The sequence below is a fragment of the Mytilus galloprovincialis genome, chromosome 5, assembly GCF_965363235.1.
Source record: "Mytilus galloprovincialis chromosome 5, xbMytGall1.hap1.1, whole genome shotgun sequence".
In the NCBI taxonomy this organism is placed as follows: domain Eukaryota; kingdom Metazoa; phylum Mollusca; class Bivalvia; order Mytilida; family Mytilidae; genus Mytilus; species Mytilus galloprovincialis.
The window spans coordinates 48,875,543-48,881,430 of NC_134842.1; the positions used below are offsets into that span (position 1 = coordinate 48,875,543).

The 5,888-nt window shown below is 32.1% G+C and overlaps 1 long non-coding RNA gene across 1 annotated transcript; it reads left to right on the top strand.

The window, feature by feature from the left end:
• Positions 1 to 266: 266 nt before the first annotated feature.
• On the top strand, positions 267 to 4,958 carry LOC143075955 (uncharacterized). Its single transcript, XR_012978483.1, has 3 exons — positions 267 to 689; positions 3,153 to 3,245; positions 4,268 to 4,958. It is a non-coding gene; the product is annotated as an uncharacterized LOC143075955 (long non-coding RNA).
• Positions 4,959 to 5,888: the final 930 nt, after the last annotated feature.

Sequence of the window (5,888 nt, forward strand, 5' to 3'; positions counted from 1 at the left end):
TAGGACGTTCGGTTCCGTTGGAATAGGTTACCTTTTCACGCTATGCCTTAAAACTTTTCCTGATGCACAGGTAACCTATTCCAACGGAACGTCCTATCACCTTGTATATAGGAACTTGAGAGGATTCCCGAGATTATCATTTATGCAATGATTGCTCACAAAATGCTAGGGGAGGCTTACCCCGGATTCCATCCCCTTCGACCCGCCACAGAATACAGATATAATTGATAATTGTTATTTAAAAGTCATATACTATAGCCACTATATAGTACTAGAACCGAACACCTGTTTTCGGATATATATATATACATACACCACATCTTCCTATGTCTATATAGCTGATTTACCGTAAATAACTGCGAGAAAATGAATAATACACAAGTTGATAATTGTCTCTTCTCTGCTAATTTTAATGTGCATGCAATATTCACTCTGATTTACTTGTGAGACCACCGACACTAATAATAATTACCTACAAAATAATAGGTGCTCCTTTACTGGGAAGAACATTTCGGATCCGATCAATTTATTGGTTCCATTCCCCCATTCTACACTTCTCCTTAGAAAAAATGCCTTGCAATGCGTCATAATTATCTGGACTTCTAACTTACTTCCATATACAACTTCGAAAACAGACTATAATCTATTTCACTGGATGAGATTGGGCTCACGGATTTTTTAATGGATTGGTAATTTTTATTTATAGCACAAGTTTACAAAGCAAGATTAATCACATTTTTCACCCGGCCTACAAATCAAATGGGTGTCTCCTTACTGACTTACACCTACACAAGCTAAAAAAACATATTCAGGGGGGGGGGGGTTCAGATGGGGGATGCTTGCCTCAGTCATGTTTCTGTGATTCCCTATATAATCAACAAAATTTTTCACACAAAAAGGGGGGCAGGGATTTCTCCTTAATAAGAAATCTCTATTTTCAGCATAAGCTCATATAAATTTGCCTTTTGAAGAACTGAAATAAATATGAGACGGCTAATGATTTTTCAGATGCTTTACATTAAAATACATCCATGTGACATTCACAATTATATATAGATCCAAATTTAAAAAGCTATTTTTTTCAATATTTAAATAATGTAGGATCAAATCTTGATACATGTATGTAGTTAAAATTGTTAGCTTTAAACATGTTAAACATTAAAAAATGAACACCCAAAGTTTAAACCACGTTTAAACATAAGAATGACCATGTAGTCTTTATTAATGTATGCTATTGCTATGAAACTAGGTCATTGTAGGTAAACTGTCATCTATTCCCTTACATCTTTGTTCCCAGTCACCCCAAGTTTGATTTAAATTAGTCAAGTATATCTACTCTATTAGGTCTCTAGTTTGGATAGTTAATAACTTGCAAATTACAAATGAATTAAAATCATACTCCTCCCAAATTTATTTCTTTAAATATTATGGATGAAATACATGTAGCAAGTAAGGGATGAAATTAAATTGGATGAAATGTGGCATTTTTTTTTTTATAAAGTAGTATGTCGTCTGATGTTGTCAAACTTAATTATAGACCCTTAAGGGGCGGATCCAGTCATTTTAAAAAGGGGTGGGGGTGGGATTCTAACCCAGGACAAAAGGGGAAGGGGGGGGGGTCCAATTACATGTCCCTATTCAAATGCATTGATTATCCAAAAAAAGGGGGGTTCCAATCCCTTGAACCCCCCTCTGGATCTGTGCCTGCCCTTTAAAAATAAAATTATCCTTATTTTGAAAGTTAAAGCTTATAGATTTTTCTATAATGCTTCTCAGGGGCGGATCCAGCCATTTTAAAAGGGGGGTCCCAACCAAGAGCAAAGAGGGGTTCCAACTATATCTCCCATTCAAATGCATTGCTCGGTAAAAGAAAAGGATTCCAACCCTCAAATCTATGGTCAGGTTGTTGTCTCTTTGACAAATTCCCTTTTTCCATTCTCAATTTTATCATGTAGTCGTCGTTGTCCCAGGACATTTAGTTTTCGCTTAATAACTTTAGTACAAGTAATAGAAATCTATGAAATTCAAACACAAGGTTTGTGACCAGAGTTTTTGTTCAGAGTTTAGGAATTACATGAATTAGGGGCCAATAGGGGCCAATATTAAACTTTGTTTGATTTTATAGAACATTGAATTATTGGAGTTCTTTGATATATGCCAAATCTAACTGTGTATTTAGATTCCTAGTTTTTTGGTCCTGTTTAAATTGGTCTACCTTAAGGTCCAAAGGGTCCAAAATTAAAGTTATTTTGATTTTAACAATATTTAAATTCTTGGTGTTCAGATTAATATGCTGAATCTGAATATTTACTTAGATTTTTTTATTATGGGCCCAAATTCAAGTTGATCCAAATCGGGGTCCAAAATTTTACTTTGTTTGATTTCAACAAAAATTGATTATATGGGGCTCTTTGATATGCTGAATCTAACCATTCATTAAGATTTTTGATATTTTGACCCATTATCAAATTGGTCCACATTGAGTTCTAAAAGGTCCAAAATTTAACTTTATTTGATTTCACCAAAAAATGAATTATTGGGGTTCTTTGATCACGTTGATATGCTGCATCTAACCATGTATTGAGATTTTGAATATTGGACCATTTTAGAGGTTAATTGTCAATTTAAAATTTTTAAGTACTTGGACCGCATTCATTCTGTGTCAGAAACCTATGCTGTGTCAACTATTTAATCACAATCCAAATTTAGAGTTGTATCGAGCTTGAATGTTGTGTCCATACTTGCCCCAACTGTTCTGGGTTCAACCTGTACGTTTGTATCAAGCTGAGCCATGCATAGCATTTTTATCTGATTGATATATTAATTTGAAATTTTGACAAGTGAGACACATACAGATTATACTGTTAACAATATTTCAGAGTTTAACTAGTCAAGCGAAACAAATTTTAGAAGAATAGTTGAATCATGTCTTTGTTGTCAAATGAAAAATTAGTACGAACACAAAGAAAAAGTATGGGAATGTTTGTTTTTTAAACTATTGACCAGGGTGAAAGTCTTTGAAAGTCATGACTGGCAAAAAGTTTGTGAAATGAAATAGCACAAATATTCCATTCTTTTTAAATATAACTGAATATAAAGAAAAACACAAACTGATGTTTTATAATAGTTTTTACCCTTTTTATGTTTTATAGGACAAGAAATATAGAAAAATGATGAAAAATATAAACAGTTACAATAGAAATGAGCGCAAAACAAGATAAACAGAATACAACAAGGCCTAAATGGTAAGACCACTTCTATATACTGTAAATTCAGATTTTTCAGGGAAGGGACAACTTATTGTGATTACAAAAAAAATCTGCATAAAGATCTATATAGTTACATGATATATATATATATATGTTTCTGTTATCAAAATATGATTTCTTATTTTTGCGATACTCACCCAGTCACATTATTCACATTACTAAAAAGTTTCGATAATTTCTGAATTACAGTAATAAAAGAAATTGCCTTTGAATGATGACACATATAAAAATAAGAAAATGTGGTATGGTAAATGAGTGACTTATCCACCAGAGTTCAATGAAGCGGATGCAAGAAATTAAAGGCCAATCATGGGCCTGCCTTCAATAATGAGAAAACACTTCCTTTATAGGTCATCCATTAAAGATCTCAACATATAAAGATTTAAACAATCCAATTTAGTTCAACATGTTCAAAGTCAATAACAATTAATAAAAAAAAATCATGCCTAATATAAAATATTGTTTGTTTCTCCAATCCTGACCGACCCTGCAAAAATGGCCCTACTCATAAAATTTTATTGTCAAAACTAAGCCAAATATTATTTTATTCATTTCTGATTTTCGGGCTTGCCGGATCATCCGATAATATTCAGGCTTTTGGGAAAAATAAAATTATTTACCTACCTACCTACCCACACCTGGCTTGTCAGAATAGGGATTAGGGAAACAAACAATATATTAATTTAGGCCTCATGTCTGTGAGCACTCAACCTGACCATAATATAGGACAGTGGTTCAAATATTAACACAACATATGAACATTCTATAACAACTATTGCAAGTGGCTCAACTTTAAATATCACTGCAAGGCACTAAACAACGAATATTAAATCTTGGACACAAAGCACTGAAGTAAGAGAACTCATAAGCATGACAAGTAAGAATATCAAATGAAAGTTTCTCAAAATATTCATTAAAACATGATAAAATAAGCTTATTTATATTGCTGTTTTTTTCTCCATTTATAACATTTTTTTTTTTATTTTGTGTATTTATAGGTCAGATATCTTGGTTTTTATGATCATCAACAGGTCCTGCAGGTCTATACTGAAGAGGAAACTTAATTGTTAATACTTTTCTACATAATGTGCTAATTGGATTATTAATGTGAAATGAACTCAACTGTGTGTTTTTCTGGAAAAAGAAATAGAAAAAATCCTACAAAATTGCTATAAACAAAATGGAGTACTATCAAAGAACACAATTGTGTAAAATGTAACAACCTACATTCATATTAACTGATGGATTATGGAGAAATTAAGAAAAAAAATAGTATCTTTGTCATGTTTGTTGTCGAAATAAACACCTGCTTTATCAATTCATGTACATGGCTCCATCATATCAAATATACAAAGAAGATGTTTGAAGAACATACATTGCCAAAATTTATTCAACCAATTGAAGGAAGATGTCTTGTGGATTGAATTATTTATGCACTGAACTGTTATGTAGGGGGTCGAATACACAGCAGCTGAAACAGAAGACAAGTTAATTTGACATGAAAAGTGTTTATTTTATTTAATATGCAAATATGAGCACAATATTAATAACATCACAAATGGTATGATATTCATAGCGTTTTGCTTATTATTGTATTGTCTTAAACATGCTAAACAGTCAGCCTTTTGTTTTTGTATGTTTAATACTCACCATGAAAATTTGTATTACAGTATTAAAGTTTTAATTATCTTTTGTATCAATAATTCAGTCTAGGAGAAAATATATTAATACTGTTTGTACTGTTATGAAATTTCCATAGAGGAAAAACATTTCCTTAAGGGAAATTTGATGTTCAGAAATTTCCCTAGAGGAAATTTGAAGATCAATGATTTCCTTAGAGGAAATTTGTTGTCTCAAATTTTCCTCCAAGGAAAAGTGTTTGTCAAAAATTTCCTCACAGGAAAAAGTATTTCCTCCAAGGAAAATTTGAAGCTACAAATTTCCTCACAGGAAAAAGTATTTCCTCCAAGGAAAATTTGAAGCTGCAAATTTCCTCAAAGGAAAAAGAATTTCCTCTAAGGAAATAGAATTTCCTCAAAGGAAATAATTATGCAGCAAATTCCCTAAGGGAAATCTTTTTCCCTTGAGGAAAAAACAATTTCCCTTGAGGAAAAACCTTTTTCCTTCAGGGAAATTTGATTTCCCTTGAGGAAAAGTACTTTTCCTCTGAGGAAATTGTTGAAAAAAGGGGCATAACTTTTTCAACAGTGGTGCTAGATCCAAAAAATTTTAGGACAAATATCAGGGAACCAATACCAACCAAGTTATCAACTTTGTTTTGACTTAACTCCAAAAATTAAGGTGACAACTTTTGCACTCAGCGGAATTGCAAACTTGTCCCGGAGACTGTTTATTACTTGAATTGAACAAGAAGGTAGACACAGAAAACTAAGTTTTTGCTAGCTTAAATAGAGACGACCTTTATAGTAGTTCTAATATGTGTGAAGCTGATATTTGTTTGTCATTTTTAGGTTGTGACCATGTTTGTCTCCAACTCATTTTTTTTTCTCTTCTGCAGGTTTTGTTCTTATTAATTTCAAAAATGAATGGGGTGTGAAAAATAATAAAAATACATCAAAATTAATTGTTTATTATGAAAAATTTGAACACATCAAATAC